Here is a 24,046-nt window from a genome sequence, read left to right as displayed (position 1 = left end):
TCATTCTTCCACTTCAATTTACTATTTCTATGCAACTGGTCATTTCAGTATGGCAAATCTGAGGACGTTCTAACACAGCCAGAATATGTTGTTTTCCTTGCAAGGGACACTATTTAAGTTTTCAATTTTCTAACTCTGTTTTTTGACAAATGTAGTTTTAAATGCCTGTAAAAATTAGCGGTCCTTCATATTCCAAACGTATTGTTGCTTTCAAACCTTTAAACATGGTAGAAATCAAGTGTCATTGTTCTCTCACATAAGCCTAAGAGCAGCAGTTTCAGTGGGGTGACTCTAGGGCCCTCTTCCACCCAATATTGAGAGTCAGCTTGATGAAACAACTTCATAGTATTTCAGTTAGTGAAGATTTCAGGCACTGTCATATTGAGCTTCTGGGATTCTCATCATATAGCAAGTCCAGTGACTGAAACATGAAGAAGGAAGATATTGCCAAATGTGTCACAATCACTGATGTAATTTGCAGTTCACTTCTTTTCAGTGAAATAACATAGAACATATGTGGCTAGCCTAAGCTTATTTTTAAATCAGAATATATTCAGAACTGGAAGAGAAAATGAAAGAGAAGAGAGAAGCTCATAAATTAATTGAGTGGCACTATTTAGATGCAGGTATAGCCAAGCTCTTGAAAGCATATGTCTCAGCCCTCAAAGTCTGCATTCCAGTCCTCAATCCTTCCTAGAGAGTGCTATTGACTTTGAGGTTTAAGATTTATGACTTGCTATTTATGGAGTATTTATAAATTTCAGTGGAGAAGATTCTGACCAATGTCATGATTAAAGGACAAAGGTTTAAACAAGATGGCCAAGGTCAAAAAGGAAGTTAATTCTGAAGTTGGCATTAGCTGTCTGGCCCCAGCTTCCATCTTCTCAGTCAAAATTAGCTTGAGTGACCCTAGGACTCAGTTTTCTTAGGAAAGGCCTGGTTAAATGGCCCCAGTGAAAATATTAATAGTGCCCCTTTCAGTTTCCCAGTTTCAGGATAAATTCTATGTTCACACTACTATTAGCTGCATTAGTATATTTTTCCCAATTCATTAAAAAAAAGGTTCATCTAATTGTCCTTTGTGCAGATAAATGGGCAGCAATCATTGTGTCCTTTAAGTCTTTACACTAATATAAAAACTTCAGTTTAATGATGGATATTTGCTTTTGGTCAATATTAGAATTTCACTTCTAGTTATAACCCAAGGGAAACAATTGCATATATCCAAACAGAGGCCTGTACACATTTTCTTTGCAGTGTTATTCACTACAGTTGCCAAATATTTTTTTAAACCCCACAAATATCCATTAACAGGGTCTGTGGTTTACTGACATGATGGAATACTACATAAAAACAAAAAAGAACAAACCACTGACACATAGCCTGTATGCGTGAACTTTAAAAATGTGTGAAAAAAAGGCACAAAGAGTACATAGCATGCAACCTAATTGGTAGGCTAGGAAGACAGACAAAGCTAATCTTCATTGATAAAAATCAGAATATTGTATGCCTTGGAAGGTGGGGGGCAGGTATTAACTGGGTGGAGCAGGGAAACCTTCTACAGTAATAGAAATATTCTTTATTTTGATCTGGGAAGCAGTTGCATGAATGTGTACATATGTAAAAATTTACAGAGCTTTACACTTCAGATTCAAGCATTTTATTATTTATATCTCAATCTATAAAAAACCAGAGAAGAAATTATGAAAGAACCACATCTATGAAACATTTCTTTTAAATTTCTGCAGCATGACTATCATTGGAATATTTAAAGACGTAACCCAACCTGTTAATAAAAGATTGTAACTTATTTATTTATTTTCATTTTGGTATCATTAATCTACAATTACATGAGCAGCGTTATGTTTACTAGTTTTCTTAAGCACGGGTATCTACCTCTCTGCTCTCTCCCTTCACCACATCACTATTGTTGAGTCCTAACCATCTCTCTCCAGAGTTCTGTGGTCTTGGGTGAAAATGCTGAGCAAATGAGAACTTTGTAGCATGAAGCTGGGGCAAGACCAAGGAGATGTTTGAAAGTTTGGTTGACAGGTCCTGGAGACCTGAGAGGTTGGTGCTAAGTGCAGGCATTGGAATGAAGTCAGGGCTGAGCACACAGGGTGTTCCTCTCTCTGTCCAAACTCCCGGCTAAGGAAGGAGAAGAGGAGAGAGAGAATTTGAACTTGGAAGTGCACCAATACCAATCGGCTCTTTCCAAAATTTGCTGCAGAATAATAGTATAATTATAAACAGGCAGACTTTATTTTCATGGCAACAAAAACACACTTGAAGGCAAAAGTGTGGTGAGAGTAGGAAGGGCATATGGTTGATTAAAACAACTTTCCTTTTTTCCATGACCACATTGAAATGGCTTTAGAGCCAGGGAAGGTTCATAGTCAGAGGTGCTGGTGAGTTCCTTTTTATCCCACTTTTCATCTCTGCTTTTGTTCCTATTTTGTGTTAAGGTTTATGTAGGTGCTGAAGGATTTAGGCCAGTGGTTCTCAGTCTGGGGTGATTTTATCCCCCAAAGGGACATCTGGAATGTCTGAAGACTCTTTTGGTTATCACAGCTTGGGGTGGAGGAGTGCTATTGGCATCCAGTGGGTGTGATGCCTCAAAGCACCTTACAATGCACAGGATGGCACTCAGCAACAAAGAGCCAGTCCCAAAAGTCAATAGTGGTGCAGTCAAGAAACCAACCAGGTGTAGACTAAACCCCATGTCTAGGACTTAGGGTAAAGGTAGAGTATATTAGGATCCAGAATCCCATTGTGGAACTAATCTCTTAGGGAGCTTTTCATTTTACAATTCTGTTAGTGAGATATGAATTGCTATCAAAAATTTTGGGTAGATCCTATCCTTATAGCATTTCTCAGTGACTTTCTGGGGCCTTAAGACAAGTATAACTTCAAGAATCACTTTGTTCTTGCTATTTTGATACACTGAGGATACCTTAAAGGAAATTGGGATGGGGTTTTAATGGAGGAGCAAGTTAATACTGTACAACAGTAAAATATAATCTTGAGGAGAGGGACAATGGTAAATGAAAGGATAATTGGGTGAGTCATCAGAAAACTAGGGTCCTAGTCCTGAATTCTCATGGATCACTAATTTTATGACATTGAATGACTAGGAGATACTTTCTAGATCTTGGTTTCCTTATTCATGTAGAGGCCAAAGAACATTATTTCAAAATCTTTTAACACCAATAGTCAGTGAATTGATAGGAATCAATGTATTCTTCACTAAAAAAAATAATTGATACCGTTAGTTTTGCAGTGTTTCAGACAATAAAATGACTAGAGGAATATAAAAATTGTTATCCAAGAAACTGTTCCTTTAAAAAAAAATCTCTTAGTATGCCTCTCACATAGACAAAGTTCTTTGTTCTCTATAACACCAAGATGTATCCTTCTAACTTGTCAATTTAACTGTTAGGCAAAATGTGTTCCAGGTAAAGAAAAATAACTGTGCTGAGCTGTTTAACATTTGTTCCTAATGTTAACTTTTAAACTCTGCTTAGAAAAATAATTCTGTTGAGAAATGTGATCTGTCTGCCTTCCTTTTGTATTGCTTTTGGCTCTTCCAGAGCTCAGAAATGTCAATTTGTTATTCATGTTTGCCTTTACTAATCCTTCCAAAAGAATGTGAAAAGGCCCACAGTCTTTTATATTAGGAAATAACTGAGATTAAAACAGATTAAGTCTGAGCTCCTTTCTCTTTCTCTGTTTTGATGAAATGAGTGTTATCACAGCATTTACAAAAGTGATGGAGTTTTTCATACTGAACTATCATTTCACTGGATAAGCATTCAGTGGGGGCATTGATACATTAGGCCTGGTGATTTTTCCCAAGTTACATGCCAAGATCCTACAGTGTCCTTCTGAAATGCTGGACAAGGATGGTGAGGAATTACAGAGAGGTGAGTGTATGTTGAGTCAGTCTTGGGGTGGGGGTGGGGGTGTAGGAGGGGAATGAATAGATAGACCGAGGGCTGTTGACTTGCAAAACCAGTGGGCAAGCATAGCATGACAGGACTGTTCAGTTACTAATGAATTGGAAGTAGAATTGTTAATGTGACTATCTTCTATGTGATATCTATTTTAATCACCAAGAATAATTGAATGTTTTCCCTGTATGTGGAAGATAACTGTAGGCCTTGCGTGTGAAGGATGGTGTCTTTATTTATATATTCCAGTAGTTACAAAGAATATGCTGATCTATCCACACCTCTTCACACAGACCTATTTAGAATGAGACTCTGTGACACACTGGGCAGAGCTAACCAACCTGCGGGCGCTGAAATGCACATTTGCCTCAGTTCTAGCCCCCAGGCTGTCATGTCAGAGTGAGTGCATTATGGTGTTTGTTAGATTCTCTAACCCAAAGCCAAGAGCATGCTAGAACCAAAGTGTCTCAAGGGTCTAAACAAAAGTGTTCCCTTTTTAGAGATTAGATGAGATTACCTCCCAATTTACCAGAAATGTATTGTTTCTAGTAGTTGGACTTTTCCAAAGGGAAAAATTCTCATGTGAGCGATTCATGTCTACTGCTCTGTCGTGACATTTTAGCTCTCAAATCCAGCCCAAAGAGCCATCCAGCATGCCCCTCAGGGGCTGGGGGGCCCAGGAGCAGCCAAGGTTCCAGGTGAAGGAATGGCTGCTACTTTGAAGGAAGACATTTCCTTCCTTCCTTTCCATCTTTCTTTCCTTCTCCCTTTCATAACAGTCATGTACTACCACGGCTCTCACTACTTGCACTACTTCTCCTAAATGGGGAACCTCATATCTTCATTCATTGCATAGCCATCCTTTTAGATCCATCGAGACCCAGGCTTCTCGGCATTGGCACTATTGACATTTGGGAGCCAGATGTTCTCTGTTGGGGGGTTGTGCTGTGCACTGTAGGGTGTTTAGCAGCATCCCTAGCCTCTACCCACTAGATGCCAGCACCAACCCCTAGTTATAACAACAAAAAATGTCTGCAGACAGTACCAAATATGCCCCCTGGGACAAAATCACCCCCAGCTGAGAACCATTGAGGTAGCTACTGACCAGCAGTGGGTAGCAAGAGGTGGACACAAGTCTTACAGGAGGAGTGATGACTTTGAAAAGAAGTAGATTTTACCTAACAATGAGATTAGTTGGTAGGTTTTTCTCAGCAGTGAGATTAATTTAACTTTTCCAACAAATTAGAAGGGAAGTACATTTTTGCTTTTTCTCACTGAAGGCAGTTAATTTTGGAAGATTTTTGTTTTCATACACAGACAGATTTTACTTATAAAGAGCTAAATGATAATAAAGAGAAATGGTGTCCTTAGAACTTTCATCTTAATTCTGTATTAAAGATCACTTATTTGACTACTTTTTTCCATGTAAGAACAATAAATTCCTTTAGCAAAGTTCTGGAACATACCCAATAACAAAGGAAAGAATTGTATAGTTAAAGGTTAGACAAAGTGCAGGCTTAACCTTTAGACATTTCAATTAGACAAGGCAAACATTCTCCTTTAAGCCAAGTGTCTGTCTCTTTAATGTCAATCAATTTAATTTTATCAGTTTTAACTAACTTTTTAAGAATTAAATAAACTGTGTTTATATCCTGGCATTTTAGTCTTTAGAGAAGACTAGATTTAGGAGGCAGAGAGCCTTGGGAAAACAAGCCAGCCATTCAGGTTTTACAAGGCAGCCTTGCTTCCTGGGGGATTTCTATCAGAATTGCAATTTTCAGACTAAAATTATTTAAGTGTAGCACACAAAACAAAGAAAATGACCATGAACTTTTGACTAGATAGTTATGCTCCTGGAAAGTTGACTTTATTTTCAACTATCTTAGTGAGGTTTATTTCAATTTCCATTAACTTTAAATCTTTATTTGTAATGGAAAGACAAGTAACACAGCCACATATGCATTAATTTCCTATCACTGCTATAACATATTACCACATCATAGTGGTTTAAAACAACACAGAATCTCACAGCTCTGTAAGTCAGAAGTCCAAGTTGGTTGACTTGGCTGGTTTCTCTGCTCAGGGGATCACAAGGCTGAAATCAAGGTGTCAGTCACCTGAGCTGTCCTCAGGAGGCTGTGGAAAAATCTGTTTCCAAGCTCTTTCAGGTTGTTGGCCAATTCAGTTCCTTACAGTTGTAGGACTGAGGTCCTTGTTTCCTTGCTGGCTGTCAGTTGGAATACTCTGCTCCTGAAGTCTGCCTGCATTCTTTCTCTTGCTTTCTCCATTGCCCTCTCCAGCAACAGTGGGTTGAGTCTCTGACCCCTTCCCTCATCTCTCTGACTCCTCTGCCTTCTTCCCATGCTTTTAAGGGCCCATGTAATGACATTGGGCCCACTCCAGATATTCTAGGAAAATCTCTCTACTTTAAGATCAGCTGATACACAGCCATACTTCCATTGGCAGAACCTTTCACAGCAGTATCTACACCAGTATTTGAGTGAAAGACTAGGAGACAGGAAGCTTGGAAGGACCTTTTTGAATTTTGCTACCACAACATAGGCATACAGATGTGCAGCAACCAGTGTTTCCCAACTTTCTCCCCAGTTATAATGTTCTCACCTCTTCCACCAAATAGGTGCTGTTACTAGTTTCTTGTTACGCTTCCAGAGTTTCTTTATGCATGTAAATAAAGTATAAATATGTACATTCTACTTTACTTCCTTTTTAAAAAAACAGCCTTGTATACATTGTGTTTTTCACCTTGTTCTTTCAAGTACAACTATATCATAGAGAACTTGTCATATTGCTGTGTACAGAACTTGCTTGTTATTTCTTACAGCTTTAGGGTATTCTACTGTCATCTAGTTAACCATTTCACTTGTAGTGGACTGTAGGGTTGTTGCCTGCCTTTTGCTACAACAAATGATGTTGAAAAAATGCATTGTTGCACATATGTGCTGATGTATCTATAGAATGAATTTCCGGAAAGGGAATTTGTAATTTTAATAAATATTACCAAATTGTCCACAATAAAGAATAAACCAGTTCATCCTCCTTGCCTCAGCAATACTTGAATGGTGGTTTCCTACAGCCTTACCAGCAGCTCAGAGTGTGTAACACTCTTAAATTTTGACCAATCTTAGATTTGGCCACTCTTAGATTTTGTGCTTCTTTTTTTAAATTTTGTTATCATTAATCTACAATTACATGAAGAACATTATGTTTACTAGGCTCTCCCCTACCCCAAGTCCCCCCCGACAAACCCCATTACAGTCACTGTCCATCAGCTTAGTAGTGTTGTACAATCACTACTTGTCTTCTCTGTGTTGCACAGCCCTCCCCTTTCCCCCACCCCCCACATTATACATGCTAATCATAATACCCACTTTCTTCTTCCCCACCCTTATCCTTCCCTACCCTCCCATTCTCCCCAGTCTCTTTCCCTTTGGTAACTTAGTCCATTCTTGTGTTCTGTGATTCTGCTGCTGTTTTGTTCCTTCAGTTTTTCTTTTGTTCTTACACTCCACAGATGAGTGAAATCATTTGGTACTTGTCTTTCTCCGCCTGGCTTATTTCACTGAGCATAATACCCTCTAGCTCCATCCATGTTGTTATAAATGGTAGGATTTGTTTTTTTCTTATGGCTGAATAATATTCCATTGTGTATATGTACCACATCTTCTTTATCCATTCATGATTTTGTGCTTTTTTTATCTTGCTGCAATGTATTTGAACTTTATGACCACACATTTTTTGTCTAACAGTGTAATGCTTTAAAGGCATATATTTTTTATAATATAATACCTTTCATCTAGAAAAAATAAAGTACTGATACATGCTACGACATGGATTGAACCTTGAAAACATTATGCTAAATGAAAGAAGCTAGTCACAAGGGACCATATATTGTATGATTCCATTTATATGAAAGGTACAGGGTAGGCAAATCTCTAGAGACAGAAAGTACATTAGTGGTTGCCCAGAGCTGGAGGCAGGGTGAGAAGTAACTAGTAATGGATATGGGGTTTCTTTTTAGAGGGATGAAAATGTCCTCAAATTAGATAGTGGTGATGGTTGTACATAATCATAAATCTATTGAAAACCACTGAATTGTACTTTTAAAGGGTGAATTTATGGCATATAAGTTATATCTTTGAACAAAATACTAGGTCCAGTCTCTAATGTGACATGGGCCTATGAATTATTGAAACTGTTGGAACCCAGATGTCTCTCATCCGTAAAACAGAGGAGGGCTCCCACCAGGGATGGTGGAAGGATGAGAATTGATGTTTGTGAAGCCCCTTGTACATGGTCTGCCCACAACACAGGGGAGTGCACTGCTCCCTTCATTGCCTGCCCAAATCCCAGAGAGGAGCCCTGTGAGGACCCTAAGGGGCTGGTGCCCATGGGGGATTAAGGTGCACCACGGCACAGGGCTGAGAACTGCCTGGTTACCCTTCCCCTACTGGACTCTTGTTTTCATGGGCTGGTGCTGGTCTAGGGAAAGCCATGCTAGAGTAGAAACATGAATAGCTGTTTGGAGAGATGACATGTTCATCACAGGTCAAATGCATGAAAACTTCAACAGCAATAGCTTGGCTAAAATGGTGGGCTTTTCTTTTTGGCATGCTTTTTAGCCAAGTGGTTGCCAACCATATAAGGCAAATAATTTAAAGAAAACTCAAAATGTAAGGTTCTCCAAAAGAAAATGAGATACTGTTCTTATGTGAAAAGAAATGATTAACTCGATTGATTTTGGGGAGTTCTCTCATAGGGTAGAAGAGAGCAGATAATGTACATAGTCAAATTCTTTCTAAGACATTGATTTACTTAGCAGGCATTTATTGAATGTCTTTGTTCAAAGCATTCTGTTGGACACTCTTGGGGAACAAACAATTAGGCACAGTCCTTGAATGGAAGGAAGAAGGGAAACCTGTGTTTTTGGAGAGGCTGTGACTCATTTATGCCCCACAATAGCTCTGGAAGATGAGAATTACATAATTATTTTCCCAATTTTTAAAAAAATTCCACTTATTTCCAAATTATATACCTATTTTTCTCTCTTCAAATACTATGTGATAATGATGACAGAAAAGTGTTAAAATGTAACTGAGCTTCACTTTAGGAAAACAGCTTCATTTTTAGTCCAAATTATTTTAAGCAAAACACATCAATAATTTATATTTTATAACTGCAGCACTGTTGACGTATCCATTTCAATCCTTTTTCTTGTTATGTTAGGGTTTTATTAGGAATGTTTTATTGCCCAGACAGTTGTACATCTCCTGAACAATTACCTTTTCTCTTTGATTTATAACCATGGTAAGATACACTTAGAGGGCTTCTTGGTTTCAAATACTTGGCTATTAACCCTGCCAAGTTATGTCTATCATTCATTCATATTTTCTAAACTTATTGTAGCCAATTTAATGGAATTATTTAATGGCTATAATCAATTAATGGAATTGAACTTGTTAAATTTTATATAGTGAGTAAAAAAGATTCAAACCCAGATCGTCTTGACTAATACATGTACTTTCTTTTCACTACTCCATATTACTTCTCTTATATAAACTTCATTATATCTTTAATATCTTACATTTGGGATTTTAATTGTATGCTGGTAGTATTGTTGAAATGGTTGCATATTTCACATATATGTAAATTCATAGATTGAAAATATAAATTTTGAGAAGTTTAATATACTTAATGTGTTTTTAAAATTATAAGTCTGTGTACTTTACATACACATGCAATTAATTTAAGCAAAGAGTAAATAGCTATGTGAAAAAATCTGTATCTTTTCCACAAGGATTCTATTTCTGCAAGAGCTTAGTTCTGTATTTATTTGGCTAGAATAATGTTAGACATTTTAAAATAAGCAAGATTTTCCCCCCAATGTTGACATCTTTTACATCTACATAAAGTCAGTTGTGTGGTTTTTTTAAAATAACTTTTCCCTTTTATGCTTCTTTCTCTTCATCCATGGACTTTGATTGCCAGCAAAATTTGTTGGAACTATCATGTGAGGTTTTGAAACATATTAGTGTCAGCAATAGAAGGCACATAATTCTGTTTTCCACAATGAGAAGCCATATGATAAAAGTTATACATTGATGAAAATAATATTTTGTAGCTAACTTATGGAGACAAAGATGGAGAGATTCTTACCTGAAGGTAGATCCAGCTATTTGCGGTAAAAGTTGTACAGCCCATGATGATCAGCTCATGGAAAATTTCCATTTCAATGAGTTGCTTTGACCATTTAATTCAATAAACATCTGTAGGACTCATGGGAAGAGTGACTCTGTTTTCCAAATCAAGACAAAGCATCATTTTATATTTACAAATATATTTGCAATTTGCATGATCTCAGAGAATTCCTGCTGTCATTATGTCTGTCATTTCCCTTGTGCATCTCTAAAAGGCAGAATAGCTGAATGTTCTTTCCCACTTGAGAACTTCCTGAGTTTTAAGGAAAAGAAACAATACAAAAGGAAATAAGAGAGAAGATATGGATTTCTGGTTCTGGAGATCTTTAGGAAAAAACTAGAGAATGATTTTTCCTGGGTGGTTTAGATGTTGCTTCTCTGCGCACAGGAGTGGAACTAATGACCCCTCTTTATGTGCTCCAATGACAGAAGCTAATGGATAGAGTGAGGTTGAGGAATATGTGGGATGTTCTGGGATCCAGGGGACATGGAGAGAATGCAGACTCGAGAAGGGGAAAGAGCACTGCTTTTCAGACAAGAGGGAAGAAAAGAGGTAGCTAAAAATAGAAGGAAAGCGGTAAGGCTGTAGATGAGCTCAATCTTCTCAGTAAAGGTGGGTTCATCCAAATGTGAAGTAAGAGGAGGTAGATTTGGGATCCCAGGCAGAGCAGAAATATTTGTAGCATCTGCTACTAAGCCACTAGTGAGAAATCTTAAAGGAACAAAAATCTAAAATCCAGAGATTTTTAAGTGATCCTAATTAGTCTGGAATCTACGCCGACATCACTCAGCAACTGCTGAGCAGGCATGCAAAAATCCATTACTAGGACAGAATTCAATCAAGGTTAGGGACTGGCACGGCAGGAATCCAGGAAGGTCCCAAACAAGAGGAATTCTAGGGTAAAGAAAAAGAGCAAAACTGAAATTATTTAGTATTGGCACTCTCAGAACTGGGTTAAGAGGCCATTCAGCTGCATGGGTGGTGTACTAGTTTCCTATCATTGCTGTAACAAATTACCACAAACTTAGTGGGTCAAATAAAAAATAATTTATTATAGTTCTGGAGGTCACAAGTCCAAAATGAGTTTCACTGGGTTGAAATTGTGGTGTCAGCAGGGCTGGTTCCTCTGGAGGCTCCAAGAGAGAATTTGTTTCTTGCCTCTTCTGGCTTCCAGAGGCTGCTGACATTGGTTGGCTCATGGCTGCGTCCCTCCAATCTCCAATCCTATCCTCATATCCTCTTGTCTGACCTTGGTCCTCCTGCATCCCTCTTGTAAGGACCTTCATGATTACACTGGGCTCACAGGGATAATCCAGGATCCTCTCCCCATCCAAAGATCCTTTATTTAATCGCTTCGGCAAGTCCCTTTTACCATATAAGGTAACATATTCACAGGTTCCAGGGAATCAGACATGGACATCTTTGGAGGGCTAATGTTCATCTGACCATAGTTGGCTACCCACTGGGAAAGCAGGGAGGAGTTGAGGAAGTGGATGTCATGATGGGGAAGGAGATGTCACATGAATTAGGGTTTGAAAGACTTGAAAAGTCAAGGCTGTGGCCTATTATGGGGCTCTCACAATTTGAGATCTCAGTAGCAATAAATGGTCAAGTATATTACAATGCTTCCTTAGAGGGGAAATGCCAAAGAATTGTATTCTTAGTGCCCTAAAGGACAAGGATCTATCAGAAAGGGTTGTTAGAAACTTAAAGGATGACAGATGCTGAAAGGGAAGACTGTGGTGGATGCCCAGTGTCTTCAAGGACCCAGGCAATTGTCTCAGAATGAAAGATGGATAAGCATATGGCAAAATCTAGGAATATCATCGCATGTTGATGGTGGGACAGGAACCTAGAAGCAGCAGACGAGAGTAAAGAATACAACATTGTGTCCTAGTCATTCTGCTCCCATCCCCAAGTGATGGGAGGTGCAGCAAGGAGTGACCTACCTTCCTTTAGAATGGCCAGAAAGGGAGGTGGAGCCTTGAGGAAAAGGGGCAGGAGAGGGGAAGGCAAGGGACAGAGAGATGAGAGAATTTGAAGTTGTAGGGAGATGTTATCAGTAGGCTGTGAGCTCTAAAATGGTAGGAGTGTAGGTCTGGGCACTGGGACTAGGATAGTTCTGGATGGTGAGAAGGAGAGTTTTCTGCAGATCAGAGCGGGAAGACATTGGTCTCAGAGCACCAAGTGCTGCTACATGAGACAGCGCCCTTTCTTCCTAGAGGGAGAAGGCCAGTGCGTTCTTTTGCCAAATATTCCCCATCACACATATGCGTCTGAATAAAAAATACCTATATGCAGCATCTCGACAGTTAGAAAGCTTCTTCTAAAACTACTGTTTCTATCAATCCTCTGCTTGTACAATAGGTGTTTATGTGATTGTTTCACAGATAAGCCCACTGGGCTCAGAGGGATTATTGAACCAGTCACAGTCTATGTGGCAAATAAATGGCAGAGTTGGGGTTCATCCCAAATTTTCCCAGTCCAAGTCCAATCTTTGCTTTTTTTTTCTCCTGCATCTAGAAAGGAGAGTTGCCTAAAAAATACTGGCACAATTAAAGGGGTTGTGAGAAAAATAAGGGAACTTTATTAACCCACTAGATAATTTACAAATTGCTGCTCAACAGAAAATGGGAAGAGGTGGTTATGAGAATTTTTAAAACTTAGAAGTAAATATGGAAATGATAACATAAAGTCTTAGAGGAAAGATTTATTGCCTCATGGACCACTATTGTGTTGACTTACTGTTCATTTTGTAGTAAACCCTGAAAAAGCTGGCCAAAAATTTTTCCATGTGGTATGGACACTGCAATTCTGGCTTCCAAAATGACTGTATCATTTGGAATTTCAAGTGACTGAAAGACAGGGCAGACTCCCAACCGACATGGAGCTGATGTCATTCTTACAAGTTCTTGAGTGGGCGGAATGGGCAAAAGTACAGAGTGACTGAGCCGGGGTGTGTGTGTGTTCCTCAAGGCTATTTAATTAAACTGAAATCACTATTCTCCAAATTAATGTAACCTGGTTGCACAAAAGTCTTTGGGATAATTTAGTCTGTTCTTGGGCCAACTAAAAGGAAAATCAGATGTACAGAATGGAAATATAACACTGCCTCTTTCTAGAATTTTAATTTAGAAGCTATAAATACCAAGTAAATGCATTATTTCTTTAGCCAGATCTTGAGAGGCTATTGTTGAGCTAAAAGTTTAAACGTTTTTCTGTTTTTATTTCCAGTTCCTGGCAAGGATATGGGAAAGGAAAGGAAGTGAAAAGGAGTTGAAAGAAGAGAGGATTTTACAGGCAAGTGAAATTTTTTTCTATAATTATCATGAAAAGAAAATTAAACATTGTCAGAGATTAGGGAAACAAATTCCTTCAGGTGACGTTTTTTTCTGGCCTTTCAACAAAATATTTTACCTCAACCCAATTATTCTGCTGATGTTTATGTGAAGTACTCTGGAGGAATTTTAGATTTTATTTCTGCCAGTAATTTAATTATATGACATAAGACTTAGTTTATTTTAGCCCAACTAGTGATGAATACTTTCAGCTTAGGAATAAATCAGAGTTAAAAGATTGTGGGGTAGGGGGATTACTCATTTAGAACATTTTTAAACTTTTTCCTGTGTCAGGCTTAGAAGATGTACCTCCAAAGGAGCCCAAATGCAGTAAGCACCTGTAACGGATTTTAAGCATGGAGAAAAATCCCTCTGTGTTGCTGGAGGAAATTAGGAATTCAGTGAATGGGTTGCAAATCGTATTAATGTTGTATTTTCATGTTCAGATAGAGATTCTGCTTGACAAGCAACCAGAGATCATTAGCAAACACTTTAAGCCTGCAATTCGCTGTGAATGCATGAGTACTCTCTTTAATGGAAAATTAATGCATCAATTGCCAAGAGACCGGCTTCCAGAAAGGCATTTCCCAATTGCTAAAGGGATGACATGGTATATATCATAGAAGACAGGTTGCTAGAAGGGAGGGAGGGATATCGCACTACACATTCCAAAAGGAATATGGAACTATTACATGGGGAATAGTTCGGGCTGGGAAATAAGACTACATAAAACATTGTCAGACACTCAGCCCAACCTGAATGGTCGTTATTTTCCAGAAAAAGAAAAGAGCGAAAGGCTTGCTCAGTTCAGTGGGCAACCGCAATAGCAGAAAGGCAATGTCAAACGATCGGTGCTCTTGATTTTGTGGATGCAGAAACCAGTGTCGACGGTGCTTCAGTCTTGCGGAATCGCCTCCTCCTCTTCCCTGCCTTCCCCTCTCCATTACCATCTTAGCCCCACGCTTACTCTGCCTTGGAGGTCCAGCGATTGCCACCGCTGCCCCTTTCCCCCTGTCGGGAGTTAGACAAGCCCGGGTTCTCAGGGCCCCTTTTCCACGGCGGCTCTTTGTGGCAGCTTTGGCATTGTACATAAGGCGCTTGAGTGACAATTTCTCCTTTCTAAAGAGGAGGGAAACATTGACTTCGCAAGATTGCTGTGAGCAGAAGACGAGGTAAGGGTTACATAAGCTGCTGACCGTCAAGGCTGCCATATTTGATTGATAATAGATGTTGATGTTAAAATTCTGAGTGCCACCCATCTTCCACCACGGAGGCGTATGATCTTCCTTCCACTCTTTCTTACCTTGGCTCACATTTACTTCAACGTTCATGTTGAAGACATTCCCAACAGCAGTGTCTGCCAGTGTCTCAACTTCCAGCACTTCATGGGCCACCACCTTCACCTCACCTCTGATGGCTTTCCCTGCCACCAATGCCACTCAGAGTCCTCCTCCAGCTCTGAAGGATCACCTGCCTTCTCCTACCTCTTCTATATATTACATACGTTACATGTACTAACTCACTTAATCCTCACAATGACACACACAGCACTGTTGCTGTTACTATTTTAGAGAGGAAACCGTGGCACAGAAGGACAGTATGATTTGTCCAAGGTCACACAAGCCAGGAGGTGGCCGAGCCAAGATTCTAGAACAGGGTAAGTGGTGGCAGAGGCTGTGGTCTTAGCCACTGGATCATGCTTCCTCTCCTGGAATAAAGCACTCTTGGAACATATTCTCCACTATTCAGTGGGAATCACAGACCTACAGTTTCTCATCTACCTCCACCCCAGTTTCCTCCTGCTCCAATCACCTCATTTAATACCTTCATCTGGGCCTCAGCTGCCTCTTCAAAGACCTGGAAACCTCTAAGAGCATCAGTTCATCTATGTGGTTTCTCCCCATCTAGTTCCTTTTCCCTCACTTCCCGCTCCTTCCCATGTCTCTTACATCCCTCAATGATGTCTCTGAATTCTGTACCACTGGTCTTCAAATTTGCGTTTGTCATAGGCCACTGCTCCAAAAATCCACAAAATCTCACCCTACCACCAAAAGAAGCCATCTCTCCCTTTGCATGTTTTATACCAACAACTACACTGTTTGTCCAGTCCCCCACTTTAAAATCTTGGCCCCTCTGTCTCCAACATTCCCTGTCCTTCCAACCTGATAATTCTACCTGTAGTTGTCTCCTCACCTCTGCCTCAGGCTTTTCCATTCCTGCTGCTGCCATCTGAGTTCCAACACACATTTCCTCATTGTCGCCCTGTTTCCCCATTGTGAGGACCTCCCAGTGATTTTGCTCTTCAGGCAGCAGTACCCCTACCCCCAGCTGTCCTTTTCACTCTGTGCCTATTAGTCTTCTAAAGCCCACTGTACTCAGATGCTCAGATACTCCCAGCTCTTCTCCTTGGAGAGAAATAGAAGGTCGTGTTTAGGGAGCATGGAGGGCATGACAGGACCTAGAATCAATTCCCAGGGGTTGGCACTCCATGCTCATTCAGAAGGCATGGGCCTCGTGACTTCAGAAGGAGCTCAAGGGTCAGAAACAACCATCTCAGTGAACAGTAAGGGACAGGAAGAAAAACGAATCTCCTCATGCTTACTGTTTAAATAATTGGAGAAATAATTTTGTCAAATATGAATTTTGAATAGTAATTTGAAAACCAACCTTTAGAATAGATAGGAGAGAAAAACACACAGAAGGGTCAAATAAAATTATTTTGGTAGTTCGCACTCTGCAGCAACTTAGTAGATATCCAATTCAAACTGTCATGTGGGTGTTTTGTATTGCATATTTAACATAAACATGTTGACTATAGATCCTCTATATCTACTGTGCAGCGAGTGATTCAGTAAAGCTCTGAAATATTAGACAATGAATATGCTTGATGCAAGGTAATAAATGTATGGAGTGAACTAGAGCATGGGAGATAGATCTCTAAAATGGAACATGTTAATTTCATGACAAAGTAGAATATTCTAATGCAATTTTTTTGCTTCAGAGAAACAAAAAGCTGATTCAGGGATCAACTTTTCTTTGTCCCTTAGGGCTCCATTCAAGAAGCGACTTTCCTTCTAAGTGTTTTCTTCTCCTGCCTTCTAGCCCCAGGCTAAATTACTTGTGTGCCCTTCAGCTGGAGTCCTCCTTTGCAGGGCCAGGTACATCTCTTTGTGTGGCACTCATCACAGCATGTCATTACCTTTGATTTTCTTGTCTGCTTTACCATCTAGACTTCTGCTGTCCAATATGGTAGCCACTAGGTACATGTGGCTTTGTAAATTTAAATTAATTAAAATTAAAGTGAGAAGTCTGTCCCTAAGTTGCAATAGTACATTTCAAGTACTCATTAGCTATAGGTGGCTGATGGCTACTGTATTGGGTGAAGCAAACATAGAATATGTCTACCATTGCAGGAAGTTCTGTTATTGGACAGTGCTGATAGCCTCTGATCCTCTCACAGGATTGACTTTGCCCTTTTTATTTCTGTATTTCCTACATCTAGGACATAATAGGAGCTCAGTAAATATTTGTGGGATGAATAAGTACAGGAAGTTCAAACATTGAGATAAGGAAATAATTTATAATCTATATTATTTTGAAGCCATATATTCAAATTTCTCTTATTGGGTATTGGGTTACTCTGGTGAACCTTGGATTATAATTGGAAATGATGGATTAAAGACAAAATTTCCTGAATTGTGTGCAAGATTGGCAGATATGTGTGCATTCAAGTGGTCTGAGCTTCAAAAACATTGCTTTTCCCAAGGATTAATGGCTATTATCTCTGGGTATATTGCCATGCAGCTGTGAGGTTTGCCTGCAGAAATTTGTTAATAAAGGACATTCCTCTTCTGAAGTCTTCAAAATGCCAGACTATTTGCTTTTCTTTTGAAGTATCAGGTTACCAAATGTAGCAGTAGAGCTACTCTTTGTTTTTTTGTATTTTGAAAGAATAATTTGAAAACTGGTTTTAGGAGAGATGGGAGAGGAATGCATCCAGGAAGTACCATCAGATAAAAGGTGTCAATAGCATGCATTCAGAAGCAGGACATTCTCAGTCAAGCTGACTGAAACCATAAAAAGAGCTATTAGCTCACAGACAGAAACACCCGTAGATGAACCATGTTCAGGGTGGTTGATTCTGTGACTTCCTGATATCAGCAAGGATCCAGGTTCTCAGCACCACTTGCCCAGGTCATCTTTATGATTGGTTTAACTTCAGGTAAGATGGCAGCAGGGGTTCTGGGCATCACCTACAGGCATAATGCTTTCCAGAGAAAGAGGGGAGACAGTTTCTTCTGTTGCCTTCCCAGAAGAATTAGGAAACCTTTCCCAGGAGCCCCTCCCTGACTTCCTCTCACCTCTCATTGGCCATAAAAAGGGCACATACCCATTCTCTTCCCAGTTATTGGTGAGAGGACTAAAGGTACCCCTAGATCAATCAGGTCCACAGGTGGAGCTGAAAATAGGTTCAGCTTCCCTAGCATGAAACACATGCTGGCATGGGAATAAGGGATGTTTGAATGAAATAGGGATCCCTTAGCAAGGAAGAAAAGGAATGCATGCTGTATAGTCAACTAATTATTCCTGCTACTAGACCATCCCAATATTTAGAATTTATGACATAAAAATCTCTTAAACCTCAGTGGAAAAACAGGTAGCTTGATGGTCACCCCAGAATATTTTGAAAAGTCAATAAATTCACAAATAACATCAGTATTAATTAATCTTCTCATGTCAGTTAAATCCTGATTCATAATTTAACCATAACACATTAACATTTCTCTTTCATTTTATACATTTTTATGATGAATTCAGTTTGTAGTATACTATCTTTCATTTATTGATTTGTTCATCATACCATGGGTCATGCATGGCTTTGAGCTCCAGGATGGAAAAGGTAGCAAGATAGGCGGGCCTCTTCTCTTGGGGGTTTATATGCTAGTGTGAAGACACGGGCAGATGAGCCAACAAACACAGGCACCAAGATCACTTCACATAGTAAGTGTGGCGAACAAAGTAATACTTAGGAGTATCTTTAAAAGGTGGTTTGCAGACTGGTTTTCTGATGCCCAGGAAAGTGCTTGTGTCCTGAGAATTTAACATTGGCATGAAATCTGAGTGGATAGAGAAGCAATGTGAAGATTGGAGGAAAGAGCTTTCCAGGCAGAGGGAACAGCAAGAGCTAAGACCCCGAGGAGGAAATGAGCTTGGTGTAGCCCAGAAACAGAGACACCACGGTGCTACAAGCAGAGATGAGGGAGGGGAGGAGAGTGGGAACTGAGGCAGTGACCAGATCTTGTAGGGCCACAGGTGTCCGAGTCCAGGAGTCTAGACTTTATGCTAAATGTGGCATTTGAAGTCCTTGGGAGGATGGCTCACATGGGAGAGACAGGCTTTGATTTACATTCAAGGGATTGCTTTACTTTTTCTCTGAGGAATGGATTACAGGGGGTCAGGAAGGAAGGCAGGCATCCCAGTTATAGGCTCCAAACACAATACTGTCCTCACTTGCAGAAGAAACTTGGTAAAATTTAATGGATCCCAGACCTCCAATTTCAAAGGGAGATCCAGCTTAACCAACGGGGAGGCAAAGATGAACAGCTACCATCCAATCTCCAGTTGAGTTTGGCCAAGGAGAAGACACATATGTGGTCCATTCTGCTAAGAACTCACTCACTGGTCATTACTTTCTTTTTACCTTGGCTATCAAGAATCTCAGAGTTGCATTTGTTTAGTTCCATCAAATATATGAGTGTACATTTTCTTTCTACTTTCTTCCATGGCTTCAATTTCTTATTTTTATTTGGAATTTATGTACTTACTCAACAACTGTCTCACATCCTGCTTTGAGTGAATTGACCAAGACAAAAAGTAATGGTGGAGTCTGTAATTTCCAGGGTCTAAGAAAGTTCTGAAAGTTGGTTTCCCTTTGTTTCCTCAGTTTCTCTTTGTTTTCCTTAGTATGTTAGTTTCCACTGGTTGGGGAAAAAGGCACCCAGAAGAGTTTATTATATAAATGATGAACTGAGAGTTATAGTTAGCACCAAGCACTCAAACAATTGTTCCTAATTGTTCTAGGATGCCTTGAACCCTTGTCATCAATATTGAACTCAGTATACTTTGCAAAAGTAACTCACTCTCCTATATACGTATAAATCTAAAAAAGAAGTTCCAATTAGTTCATTAGCAGAAAAGAGCTCTGGCTGTGATGGATTTCTCCACTAGTGTCACTACTCCACTACTGTTAAATAATTAATTAAGAGAAAAATTCAGGGGGAAATGGCATGTTTAAACAACACTTTCTTTCATTGGTTAATGGAATGCTGGGCTCATGTAAAAGATACCTTTTTCTCAGTAGAAGCACTGTTCTGTTTGAAGTGCAGTTAACTATTAGATGCTAAATGCAAGGCTGAAATGCAAGGTTGCTCTCTGATGGATTTATAGTTTCAGGCTACATTAGAGAGGTGGAAGAGGGAACAGTACTCTGTGTCTACTTCAGATTGGGAGTCTGCAGTCAGACATGCTGGACAGGCCACAGCAAGCAGCACTGTTCATCCATATATGTGACATGACAAAGACAGCAGGGCTTGTACAAGATTGTGCTCTTGAGGCAGAATTTCTTTCTTACTACTCTGACTCCAGAGCCCAAAATAGCGTTTGGCATGGCAGCAACAGGGAAAGGTTATTTATTGAATCAGTGAATGAGCAAATGATTCTCTAAGGGTGGAGGATAGTACCTAGATAACCATGATTTTGGCTACAATCTGATAAATACACTACAAACATTATAAACAACCTCCTGGGTTAGCAGGAAAGCTTGGGGGTGCAGGGAGGCATGGCATATGAGCTGGGCTTGGAGTCTGGGCAGCGCTTGGCAAGTAGGGGTGACTGCAAAGAGTCACCTCTGCTGGGAGAAAAGCATAGACAAATACAGTGTCTACAGCCAGCAAGTAGTTCTATAAACCCCAACAATTAGGCAATATCATCAAAACCCTTTCACAGTAATGTGCCACTTTTCACATGCCCCTAGGAATTAACCAAAAAGTATCTCATCATTTTTTATAGTGTAAATTTACTAGTTTTAAGTCAAATGTACTTAATTTTGATCACTACATACTTATTTGAAGATTTTAATGATTAATCACTTATTAATGATATGTAAGGACAAATTTTGTCTTTTCCCACTTAGTAAGTGCCTACTTAGCAGTCTTTCAAAGTTTATATTTTTTAAATTATGTTTTTTTAAATATATAAAGTCCATAGGGCAAAAAATGAGGTAGGTGGAAATATGATTTGTTGAGAAGTAAATTGCTATCTGATGACATTGAGCTAATTGTTTACCAGTCACAGTGACCTCATCCACACCCAGAGGCCATAGTGCCTGGTCCACAGAACTGTCATAAGCAGTCATAATATACTGGAAAACACGCTAGTACTTAGAAAGGGCCATACAAGTGCAATACTGGATGGGGACTTTGGAAATATCTCTCCACAAGTTTGGAGCCTATTGCATAGTCTAAATAAAAGAGAAGGAAGGCAGGAACTAGTGGTAGACATTTGGAGAGGATTCAGCAGATGTGAGTGTCATTTCAGAACAGTATGGATCAAATTCAATGGCTAATGAAATGAGCAAAGTTCTCAGAAGGAGGAGGACAAGAAAATAGCTAAAGTCTTGAACCTACGGGATTAGGCAGATGATATTAGTACAAGCACACAAACATATAAATACACACACATGCATACAGATATATTTTGTGTGTATGTGTATGTGTTTAAGGTGAGAATGGAAGTAAGATTTCAGAGAATGTCCTTCGTCTAATTATGCAGCAAGAAAAATCTTCTTCTTTGGTGGCTTTGCCAAAGTGTTTAGGGGAAAATATGGTTGAACTTGACACTTTCAGGGAAATGGCCACTGCCCCTCAAGTGCCTTTTAGAGAGTTGCACAAGATAGGAGGTGTGATTGAGGATGATTTTCTTAGTCATGAGTGTCATGCAACTCTGGAATAGAGTATTAAGGATGCCTTGAAGCCTCTTTTACTGGAGTTTCTAAATATAAGAGAGCTGATCATTCACCTAATGTAGGTAGCTTTCAGAAAAGAGGGAATGACCAACTGACTAGATGTCTTCTCTGATTCCCATACCTATAGATCTGCATGATCATCTGTGAAAATGGGATTAGACTTGCAAAGAGGAAGGGAGAAATATGAAAACTTAGAAGAATGCCCAAATTTGGTGATCACTGAATCACTGAGTTGATCTGCAAATATTCCTTGAATGCATAAATGTGCCAGACCCTGTATTAGAGCCCAGGGCAACAACTAGGGACAAACAGGCCCCACTCTCAAGGTAATCACTGTGCACTAGGGGGACAAAAGGGATTGCTACTATTTGTAATTTACAAGTCTTAAGTGATACAGTTAAAATTTCTATCTACTTTCTGCATTACCTCTCATGTCTCATCATCCCTGAAGTCCTTGCTGTCACTCCTAAATGTGTGACAATGTGACTGTGTCACAGGGGAGTACATTATCAGGGCTGAAATAGGCAACCACTTGTGTGGTGGGTCCTGACATGTGCTAATAGCTGCACTTATTTAAAAATAGCTTCCCCAGCAGTTACCTAGGAAGCCCACACATCCTGCTTGAGACTCCTGCCCTGGAATATAGTATTAGACCTTGAGATGTTCCTTGAAGCTATTAGCATTAGTGGTAGTTCCCAAACTGAGACCTGTGGATTATTCTTCCTGTAGGACACCAAGGACCCTAGGGAGAGTTCCATATTTAAACACATTACAAAAAAATCGGTACTCCACTGACCCATCTAAGATATTCATAATGGACGTTAACATAGAAAGCTGTGGATATAAAAGATTTTGAGAAGTTTTGACTCCCCTTGCTTTATCCATGGGACCCTTCCTCCATGGGACTCAGATTCACAGCAGTAAGACACATGGTTTTGGGTAATGCTGGTTCATCATCAGCTTAGGTGGCATCTGCAGAAACAGAGTTAAGCCTCAGGGGAATGGAACACCAGACAAGCAAATCTGAATGGAGGAAGGGGAGGAGAAGGTTCTGGACCATGCATTCTCCTGGCAGTCCTCTGCCTGCAGTCTGCACTGCTGGACTGAATATCGACCTGCAGAAATGGAGCAAAGTCCCTTTCTCGGCTGCCTTGTTGCTGAAGGAATTTTTAAGAGACAAGGGTGAGGGATTCCAACTGCAAACATATATACATGTGGGTGTAAGAAACATAAACAGAAAAGAGCACTTATGGGTAACAGAAGTGCCAGCTGGGACTTTAGAACTGGGTGGTTTGTGTTTGCACAGTTTTTTTAGTCCAAAGTAGTTCTTAGAGTACATAATCCATATGGCGTGTTTAAAATAGACCACATAGTCTGAAAATGGAGCTCCTGAGAAATTCACAGATAAAAATCTCAACGGTTATTTTCCTATGTAAAAGCTGGAATCATCTTGTAAAGATAATTCAGGATGAAATATTTCCATTTCCATTTGAATGCAGAATTATTTCGTTTTCATTGCAAAATCTCTAGCCAGAGTCTTCTATTAAAGTCACATGCCTGACTCCAGGCATTTTTGAAGTGTCTGTTACAACACTTCAGTATTTAGCTGGCAGGAAAAGATATGAAAAGAAGATAGGCAAAGAGAAGATCTGGAATCAAATGTTTTAATAATTAGTTCTACTGGAAAACAGGAAAAGGTAGCCTATAGAACTATAAGTGTGGAGGGTGCTTGATAAATATCCCAAATCCCTTTCAACTCCATTCTTTGCTTACAACTTTAATTCATTTCTGAAAACTATTAAATGAAAAAAGTTTCCATTAATTAGAGTAGATAGGTGCTAAATAGATAGATGCAAAATTAGATTTTGTACTGAAAATATGTTATGAAGGTTTGTGTCATTTGTTTTCTGACTCACTTTCCTTACCAATTTTCCAATCTTTTGAGGCTTATGTTTGCATTACACTCAAAATAAACATAAATAAAGTTGTAGCACAGAAATATACTTATAGAGAAACTTTAAGGTTAAATATGATTGTGCTTCAAAATGGGAAAATGGCACATGTGGCCAACAGCCGTCAACCTGTTTGTCCCTCTTGCTTGATGTAAGGACCCAGCAAAATTCTTTGGTTTTATTCAAACAGGGTATACATGAAATTTGTTCCATATTATTATATTCTGTGACCAAATATGTTTGTGTCAAGTAAATTGGTGACTATGTCATTGCCTAAATTAATAGTATTGATATGTTGCTTCTTAGAGTTTATTTATTTAGTGTGTTTTAGGATGAAAAAGTTGATATTCTGGGGAAAAAATTGTCCCCAGAGTGATATAACTCTTCAAAAGTCATTACAGCCCAAAAAAATCATTAACTGCACAGTTATTCTATATTAAGTATTAGAGCTTACATGCATTAAGTTTGTATTATACTAATTTTCAGCTCACTTAAAAGAAGAATTGTGCTATGCTTAGTGGAAAGATTTTAATTTCAGATAGAAGGATGGGAGTAAATAACTTGCTC

The 24,046-nt window shown here is 39.3% G+C and overlaps 1 long non-coding RNA gene across 1 annotated transcript in view; it reads left to right on the top strand.

The window, feature by feature from the left end:
• LOC108407071 (uncharacterized) overlaps nt 1-24,046 on the top strand; it is a 167,250-nt gene that overhangs the window by 103,932 nt on the left and 39,272 nt on the right. Inside the window, exon 5 of the long non-coding RNA XR_001855631.3 lies at nt 13,401-13,466. This is a non-coding gene — a long non-coding RNA (uncharacterized lncRNA). The remainder of the gene's footprint in view (nt 1-13,400; nt 13,467-24,046) is intronic.

Source organism: Manis javanica, chromosome X (assembly GCF_040802235.1).
Source record: "Manis javanica isolate MJ-LG chromosome X, MJ_LKY, whole genome shotgun sequence".
In the NCBI taxonomy this organism is placed as follows: Eukaryota; Metazoa; Chordata; class Mammalia; order Pholidota; family Manidae; genus Manis; species Manis javanica.
The sequence above is the reverse complement of the archived record's forward strand: the minus strand, read 5'-3'. Positions and strand labels throughout refer to the sequence as shown.